The sequence below is a fragment of the Mandrillus leucophaeus genome, unplaced genomic scaffold (genome assembly GCF_000951045.1).
Source record: "Mandrillus leucophaeus isolate KB7577 unplaced genomic scaffold, Mleu.le_1.0 Scaffold1005, whole genome shotgun sequence".
Classification (NCBI taxonomy): domain Eukaryota; kingdom Metazoa; phylum Chordata; class Mammalia; order Primates; family Cercopithecidae; genus Mandrillus; species Mandrillus leucophaeus.
In genome coordinates this window covers 248,950-258,645 of record NW_012098155.1, presented here as the reverse complement: position 1 = coordinate 258,645, position 9,696 = coordinate 248,950, and the positions used below count along the sequence as shown (strand labels likewise).

The 9,696-nt window shown below is 36.6% G+C and overlaps 1 protein-coding gene across 3 annotated transcripts in view; it reads right to left on the bottom strand.

The window, feature by feature from the left end:
- The window catches only part of LOC105534952 (dynein heavy chain 14, axonemal-like), a 94,110-nt gene extending 86,695 nt beyond the window's left edge, over positions 1–7,415 (bottom strand). For all 3 annotated transcript variants that reach the window (XM_011973896.1, XM_011973890.1, XM_011973904.1), the window contains exon 1: positions 7,237–7,415. The gene's annotated coding sequence lies outside the window, so the exon portion shown is untranslated. The remainder of the gene's footprint in view (positions 1–7,236) is intronic.
- Positions 7,416–9,696: the final 2,281 nt, after the last annotated feature.

The window sequence follows — 9,696 nt, the reverse complement described above, 5'->3', positions numbered from 1 at the left end:
GCCTGCTATTGGTCTATTCAGGAATTCAACTTCTTCCTGGTTTAGTCTTGGGAGAGTGTAAGTGTGGTATGTTCCTTCTATACCCATTTTGATGAGGATGTTTATCATAAAAGGATGTTTAATTTTATAAAATGCTTTTTGACAACTAATCAAATAATCATGTGATTTTTGTTCCTGGTTCTGTTAATGTGATGCATCACATTTACTGATTTGTGTATGTTGAACCATCTTTACATCCCTGGCAAGAATCTCAGTTGAACATGGTGAATAATTTTTTTTATGTGTTGTTGAATTCGTTTTGGTAGAATTTTGTTGAGAATTTCTGCATTTATCTTCATCAGTGATACTTGCATACAGTTTTCCTTTTTTGTGTGTCCTTCTCTGGTTTGGGCTTCAGGGTAATGCCAGCCTTGTAGAATGAGGTTGGAAGTATTCCCTCCTCTTCACTTTTCTTGAAGGATTGGAGTAGGATTAGTATTAGTTATTCTTTAAATGTTTGGTAGAATTCAGCAGTGAAGGCATCAGGTCCCAAGCTTTTCTTTGATGGGGGACTTTTTATTACAGCTTTGAACTTGTTACTATTAGTTCATTGATGTTCTCTCTTTCTTCATGGTTCAATCTTAATAGGTTGTATATGTCCAGGGATTTATCCATTTCTTCTAGGTTTTCCTTTTTTTTTTTTTTTTTGGCATGCAGTTGTTCATAATAATCTCTAATGATTCTTTATGTTTCTTTGGTATCAGTTGTAGTGTCTCCTTTTCATTTCTGATTTTGTTTATTTAGGTCTTTTCTCTCTCCTTTTCTGGTTTGTCTTGCTGGTGGTTGTGGTTTATCAATTATCAATTTTATTTCTTTTCAAATGATCAACTTTTCATTTCATTGATCCTCTTTATGTTTTTTAGTCACTATTTCATTTAGATCTGATCTTCATTATTTCTTTTCTTCTACTAATTTAGGGTTTGATTTGTCTTTGCTTTTCTAATTCCTTGAGGTACATCGTTAGATTGTTAATTAGTAATCTTTCTACTTTTTTTCATGTAGGTATTCATTGCTATAAAATTCCCCATTAGCACTTATTTTGATATATTCCACAGGTTTTGGTATGTTATGTTTCCATTTTCATTTGTTTCAAAAATTTTTTTTGTTTCTGTCTTAATTTCTTCATTGACTCACTGGTCATTCAGGAGCAAGTTGTTAAATTTCCATGTATTTTTATAGTTTCCATAGTTGTTCTTATTACTTTCTAGTTTTATTCCAATGTGGTCAAAAAAAGATACTTGATTTTTATTTTAAAAAATGTGTTGAGACTTGTTTTGTGGCCTAATAATCTAGTCTGTCCTAGAGAATATTCCATGTGCTAATGAGAATATATATTCTGCAGTTGTTGGACAGAACGTTCTGTAAATGTTTGTTAAGTTCATTTGGTCTCAAGTCCAGTTCAAATCTAATGTTTCTTTTTTGATTTTCTGTCTAGATAATCTGTCTATTACTGAGAGTGGGGTATTGAAGTCCCCTACTATTATTGTATGGCAGTCTTTATAGCTAGTAATATTTGCTTTATTAATATGGGTGCTCCAGTGTTGGTTGCATATATTTAGAACTGTTGTATCTTCCTGCTGGATTAATTCCTTTATCATTATATAATGACCTTGTCTTTTCTACTATTCTTGACTTAAAGTCTGTTTTATCTAAGTATGGCTACTCCTACTCCCTTTTGGTTTCCATTTGCATGGAATATCCTTTTCTATCCCTTTACTTTCAATCTATATGTGTCGTTACTGATAAGGTGAGTTTCTTGTAAGCAGCATATAGCTGAATCTTTTTAAAAATCCATTCAGCTATTCTGTATCTTTTAAGTGAATAATTTAATCCACTTATGTTGAAGCTTATTAGTGACATGTGAGGCTTTGTTCCTGTCATATTGTGAATTGTTTTTTGGTTGTTTTATATATTCTTTGTTCCTTTATTTTTCTCTTTTTGTTGTTGTGGTTTGGCAGATTTCTGCCGTGGTATCATTTGAGTCCTTTCCCTTCCTCCTTTGTGTGACTGCTTTACCACTGAGTTTTATACTTTCATGTGTGTTCATGATGATAAATGTCATCCTTTTACTTTCAGGTTTAAGACTCCCTTGAGCACTTCTTAGGGGACCAATTCTGTGATCCTGAATTCCTTCAGCATTTATCTAGGAATGACTCCCATTTCTCCTTCACTTCACTTTAGCTGATATAATATTCTCAGTTGGCATTATTTTTTCTTTTAGCACTTTGAATATATCATTCATTCTTTTCTAGCCTGTAAGGTTTCTGCAGAGAAATCTATAGTAATCTATGGGGTTTCCTTTATAGGTGACAAGGCTCTTTTCTCCTGGTGTTTTTAAGATTCTTTCTTTATCTTTGACTTTAGACGGTCTGATCATAATGTGCCGTAGGGATCTTTCCACATTGTTTCTGCCTGAGGATCACAGAGCCTCTAGTGTCTGAATGTCTAAATCTCTTGCTAGACTTGGGAAATTTTTATCTAGTATTTTGCAAAACAGGTTTTCTAATCCTTTCTCTCTTTGCCCTTGGGGATATCAATAATTCATAACTTTTGTCACTTTATGTTGTCCCAAACGTTATGAAGGCTTTGCTTATTCTTTTTTATACTTCTTTTTTTTTTCTGACTGAATTATTTCCAAACACTTATCTTTAAGTTCTGAGATTCTTTTTTCTACCTGATTTAATCAATTGTTGAAGCTTTCAAATGTATTTTGTATTTCCTTCAGTAAATTCTTCAGTTCCAGAATTTTTGTTTCTTTTCAAAAGAATCTTATCTCTTTAGGAAATTTCTCATTCATGCCCTAAATTATTCTTCTGATTTATTTGTATTTTTTTAACAATCCTCTTGTATGTCACTGAGATTCTTTAAAATCAATATTGAGTTCCATGTCTGAGATTTTGACAATTTTTTTATTAAGATCTACTGATGGAGGATTACTGTGTTCCTTCAGAGGTGTCATATGTCCTTGCTTTTGCATGTTTTTTATGTTTTTATGCTAATATCTGTGCATCTGGTATAACAGTCACTTCTTCCTATTTTTGAATTTACTTTCATAGGGAAGGACTTTTTCCTGAAGATGTATCTATGGTACTGGCTGGTACGGTACTTTGGCTTTGAGTCTGCGTGTGGGTATTAGTGTAGTCTCCGCATGATTTCTTTGGCTGTAAACAATGTTAGTGGTATCTGTAATACACAAGAACACAACAACAACAAAAAAGAAAACAAGAGGTCAATATCCCTGATGAACACAGATGCAAAATTCCTCAGCAAAATACTAGGAAACCAAATCCAACAGCACATCAAAAAAAAAAAAATACACCATGATCAAGTGGGATTTATACCAGGAGAGCAAGGATGGTTTAATATATTCAAATCAATAAACATGATATATCACATCAACAGAATGAAGGAAAAAGTCATTTGATAATCTCAATAAATGCAGAACAAGCATTTGACAAAATTCATCGTTTCATGATAAAAACTCTCAACAAACCAGGCATAAAAGGAACATACCTCAAAGTAACAAAGGCCACATAGGATAGACCCACAGCTAACATCATACTGAATGGATTAAAGTTGAAAACCTTTCCTATAACAACTGAAACAAGATAAGGACGTCCCCTTTCACCACTCTCATTCAACCTCATACTGGAAGTCCTAGCTAGAAACATTCAGGCCAGAGCAAGATATAAAAGGCATCCAAATTGGTAAAAAAGAAAATCAAATGGTCCCTCTCTGTTGATCATACGATTTTATATCTAGAAATACCTAAAAACTCCACCAAACAACGCTTAGATTTTATAGATGAATTCAGTAAAGTTGCAGGATACAAAATCAATGTACAAAAATCAGTAGCATTTCTATACACTAATAATGACCTAGCCAAGAAATAAATCAAGACGGCAATCTAATTTTCAATAGCCACAAAAGAAAAATACCTAAAAATAAATTTAACCAAAGAGGTAAAAGATCTCTACATAAAAAACTATAAAACACTAACGAAAGAAATTGAATATGACACAAACTAATGAAAAAGCATCCCATGCTGATGGATAGGAAGAATTAAAATCATTTAAATGACCATATTGTCAAAAGCAATTTACAGATTCAATGCAATTCCCATCAAAATACCAATATCATTCTTAACAGAATTAGAAAAAAAAAATCCCCCAAATTCATATGGAATCAAAAAAGAGCCTGAACAGTCAAAGAAATCCTGAGTAAAAAGAACAAAGCTGGAGGCATCACATTACCTGACTCCAAAATATACCGCAAAGCTATAATAACCCAAACTGTATGGCATTGGTATAAAAAGAGACACACAGACCAATTGTACCAAATAAAGAACCAAGAATTAAAGCCACATATTTATAGCCAACTGACTTGCAACAAAACTGACAAGAACCTACATTGGAAAAAGCATACCCTTTTCAATAAATGATGCCTGGAAAACTGGACAGCCACATGCAGAAGAATGAAAGTGGACCACTATCTCTTATTACATACAAATATCATCTCAAAATGGATTAAGGACTTAAATGTAAGATCCAAAACTAGGGAAAACTCTCCTGGACATTGGCCTAGGCAAATAATTTGTGACTAAGATCTCAAAAGCACAGGCAATAAAAATAAAAATAGATAAATGGGACTTAAACTAGAAAGTTTCTACACAGCAAAACAAATAATCAACAGACTGAAAAAACAGCCTGTTGAATGGGAGAAAAAAATTGCAAACTATTCATTTGACAGGGAACTAAGATCCATAATATACAAGGAACTGAAACAATTCAACAGGAAAAGCACAAACAATCCCATTAAAAAGTATGCAAAGGACATGCATAGACATTTCTCAAAATAAGACATGTAACCAGCCAATAGGTATATAAAAAAATGCTCAACACCACTAATCAGAGAAATGCAAATCAAAAACCAGAATGAGATACCATCCTATCCCAGTCAGAATGGCTATTAATAAAAAGTCAAAGTCAAAAAATAACAGATGTTGGTAAGGATGTGGAGAAAAGGGAACTCTTATACACTGTTACTGGGTATGTAAACTAGTACAGCCACTATGGAAAGCAGTAGGGAGAGTTCTCAAAAAACTAAAAATACAATTACCATTCAATTCAGCAATTCACTACTGAATATCTACCCAAAGTAAAAGAAATTAATATATAAAAGGAATACCTGCATTCACATATTTATTGCAGCAGTATTCACAAAAGCAAAGATACAGAATTAACCTAAGTGTCCATTGATGGATGAATGGATAAAAAATGTGGTACATATATACAAAATGAAATACTATTCAGCCATAAAAAAGAACGAAATCATATCATTTGCAGTAACATAGATGGAACTGGAAGTTATTAAGTGAATTAAGTCAGACACAAAAAGACAAATGCCATGTTCTCATTTATATGTGGGAGCTACAAAATTTGAATAAAATTTAAGTTTAAAATTTGAATAATATATGAAGGTAGAGAGTGGAAAAATAGATAACAGAGACTAAGAAGAGTGAATGGCAAGAAGGGGGAGGATGAACGGAAGTGGGCTTAAGGATACAAAGACTCAGTAAGATATAAGGAATAAATTCAGTGTTTGATAGTGGAGTAAAATGACTATACTTAATACAAATATATTGTACTCAGGTCATGGACAACCTAAGTACGGTAATTCGGTCACTACACATTAGATACATGTACCAAAATTTCTCATGTACCTCATAATTTGGTACAAATAAAAACATTTAAATGCAAAAATATTTTTTAATAATAAATCATAACTTCTTGTAACATTTTTACTTTATAAACTTTCTTACTCTTTTGTAATACTTAGCTTATTGCTAAGTATGATTGTACAGCTGTACAGAAATATTTCTTTTCTTTATATCCTTATTCTACTAGTATAGGCATTGTTCTATTTTAAAATTTTATTTTACTTTTTAAACTTTTTAATTATAAACTAAGATACAAACACACACATTAGCCTAGGCCTAGACAGGATCAGTATCACCAATATCACTGTCTTTCAACTCCGCATCTTGTCCCACTAGGTCTCTGGGGTAATAACACCTGGAACTGTCATCTCCTATGATAACAATGCCTTCTTCTGGAATATGCAATCCAGCACTTTGGGAGGCCAAGGCAGGCAGGTCACGAGGTCAGGAGACCGAGATCATCCCGGCTAACACGGTGAAACCCCGTCTCTACTAAAACTACAAAAAATTAACCGGGCGTCGTGGCGGACGCCTGTAGTCCCAGCCACTCTGGAGGCTGAGGCAGGAGAATGGCGTGAAACCGAGAGGCGGAGCTTGCAGTGAGCCCAGATCCTGCCACACTTCACTCCAGCCTGGGTGACAGAGCGAGACTCCATCTCAAAAAAAAAAAAAAAAAAAAAGTATGGTATAGTAAATGCATAAGCAAGTAACATATTCATCTATTATTATCAAGTACTATATACTGTACGTAATTGTATGTGCTAACTTTTATGACTGGCAGCACAGTTTACAACAGCATCACCACAAACACATAATGCCTTGACTATGACATCACTAGGCAACAGGAATTTTTCAACTCCATTATAATCTTACAGGACTACCGCTGTTATGAGGCACATGACTGTATATGTACACATATTTCCTAGCCTAGTCTATCCCACAAATGCAAGTAAAATATCCATTAGTGTCCTTAATGTAATTCATCAACTTCTTAGAAAAGTTATATCTCTACATAAAAAATCACTTATAATCATCCGTATATATTTGTGTTGAGTGTGTATATATACACATTATACAGTAAGTGATGGCAAGGCTTTTCAACGAGCTCATTATTCGTTTATAAATGGAAAAGAAAAAAAAAAAAACCTCAGAAATACAGGAATAGAAGAGAACGCGGCCCGCCTGAGGGAGAGCAACTAAGGAGACCCTCGCGTTAAGAGCAACTCAGAAGACCCTCGCGTTGAGAGCTCCTGCGGTCGGGACCCCCTGCGTGGCCGGCGCCGGGCGCTGGGTGGATGGGCCAGCATCTGCCTGGTGAGGGTTCCGCGCGGGGACTCGGTGGCGCTCCCACAGCAGTTGGGGAGCGCCCAGGCCCTCCGCGCCCACGCAGCCCTCGCAGTACGACACCGGCGGCCCCACGCGCCGCCCGCCCGCCGAGCCTCCGCCGACCGCCGGCAGGAAGACGCGGACGACCTTACCCGCCTCGCTGGGGTCCCACGGCCCACGGCCCTTCCTGGAAGCGGCGGAGGTCCGGCCCGCCCACGCCGGAGAGCGCCAGGCGAGGGTGAATGGGACTGACCGCGCAGCACAGCCCTACGACGCCAGGTTCCGACGCCTCCTGGTCGTAACCGCCTGACCGAGCGCCCCGCCTGAGCCCCGGCGAAGAGGCCAGAATGGGGGTGGGGTCCCGAACGCGGCGCAATGGATCCTGGGTGCCGGGCAGGTGAGGGGGCGCCCCGGCTCTTGCGAGATTCCACCGCGGTTACGCGGCGGCTCCCGACGTGAAACCGACGGTGCTGGGGGCAAGGGGGTTGTTGAGAGTGCAGAGAGTGGCCCAGAAGTGTGCGCTGAAGGCAGATCAGATATGGTGCCCAAGTTAAAGACTCTAGTCTGACCTGCATACCTACCTGAGTATGGCCTAAAGGCGGGAGAAACGTGTGCCTTTACAGAACAGGTGGCTCTGAGACCTCTGAAAGAGGTGACTCACACTTAAGATTTTTACAACTCGTGGGCGTGAACTTTCATTAAAAAGCCTCACTTACTAGTGAAGGATCGTATATATGCAATAAAACAGGTCTAAGAGGTCTTCTAAGATAAAAATAATTACATATAAAAATACCCCATTTCTTTTTAAACGTCTTATAAAAATTTAATAAGTTAATGTTCTATATTTCACTCACTCAACAGCTACAATATTTATTGAGCGCTTACTATGTGTCAGGCACTGAGCTAGGCACAAAAAACACCTGGGTGACTTCATATTTCTTGGTGGGATCCACAGGAAAAAAAAACAGTGTAGAGATTTGTTGGGGCCTATTATATCTAAGGCTGTGATTAATATTTTAAAAATCAGCTTCCCATTTTTATTATAATATTTAATAAGTTTGAAAGTGTAACCGTTCCGCATATTACAATAAAATCTATGTATGAATTTGAATCTTTGAGAAGGTGTTTGGTAAGAGGGTTTAGGTGTTGGGGTGGGTAAGGAAATATGTCACTTTTAAAAGGAAAATCCTTTTGGAAATAATGTTTTTTATGCCAATGATCATTTGCATTTGAATAAAATTGGCCAAAAAGTTGAGAGTCGTAACTTAATAAAATATCAGTCAATAGACTGTCTAAAACAAAATAAGATCAACAAAAAAGACAGACTATGAAGGGCCGCCGAAGCCACCTTCATATCCAGTGTTCTTCATCTCAGCAAATAGCAGTTCTACTTGCTTAAACCAAAAATCGCTGGCATCATCCTTGACATTTCCCGCTCTCTTACCTACCCCAATTCAATCTGTTGCCAGGTCCTGTGGATTCCATCCACAAACTATATGTTTAGTCTGCCACTTTGTTCCATTTCTACTGTTTCCACTGTAGGCAAAGCAGTGGTCTTCCAACCAGGGTGCAGTACTCAGTACCTCTGGAGAGAGCCCAGACTTTCATGGATTTGAGGGTACTGATGGTTTTAAAGGAATCAGAATCCAATTACAGATCCAGGTCTTCATATATATTCTTTCCTAACATCATGAAGATTTGCCTTTCCTCACCCCCATTTCAAAATCTTCCTTCACTCACTTTACAAGAGAAAGACAAGCTCTCACCCCTCTGGAATCCTACCATTGTGCTTTGCCCGGGTATAAAAACCTGCAAGAATGCCAAAGAGCCAATGCAAAAATAATTATAACCAGGATATAAGGCACCTCTTATAATAATTAATTAAAGCATCTATAGCACATTGTAGGGCTCCGTCTTTGTCTTTATTTCTGTGAAGAGTGAAGAGTGGTGCTAGAAAAAGCAGCTATTGAAATGTCATGGAATCAGATATATTGTACAGTGTGGGCAGTGGAGTTAATGAGGACTTTCTTTTAATGGGCTTGTCTCTTCTGTACCCTGACTAGTGTCAAAAAATTATTTGCTCTTAATGGAGTGTTTAATGAATGCAAAACAGAGAAGATCAGTGAGAAATATTAATCACTAAATAAAGCTTCTTTCATGCCTTAAAATGCAAGCGATGTTTTTCAGCTGTTCATAATACTCATTTCTACCAGATTTCATTAGCTAGAAATCAAAGCACCTTCAAACAGTAGAGCAGTACTGGTTAGTGACACTAAGTATTTTAAATGTAACCAGACCACCAGGTTCTTGAAAACACACTGGATAAGACCTGAAGGACTAAAATGTTATGTGATTTCTTTAAAATTCATGTGTTACATGAATATGAAGTTAGTTAAAATATATTTATCTAATTATATTATCAACTATATATCCCCCTTACATTCAACCTTCATCTTATTTCATTTCATACATTGTGTTATATTTTCCATCTACTGTTAACAAAATTTATTTCCTGTGCTGTATCAAATAGGGGTTTTTTGCCTTCATATACTTTTCTTTTTCAGTAAGTGCATATGCATATTTTCATCATGATGCATATGACATTCATGGAG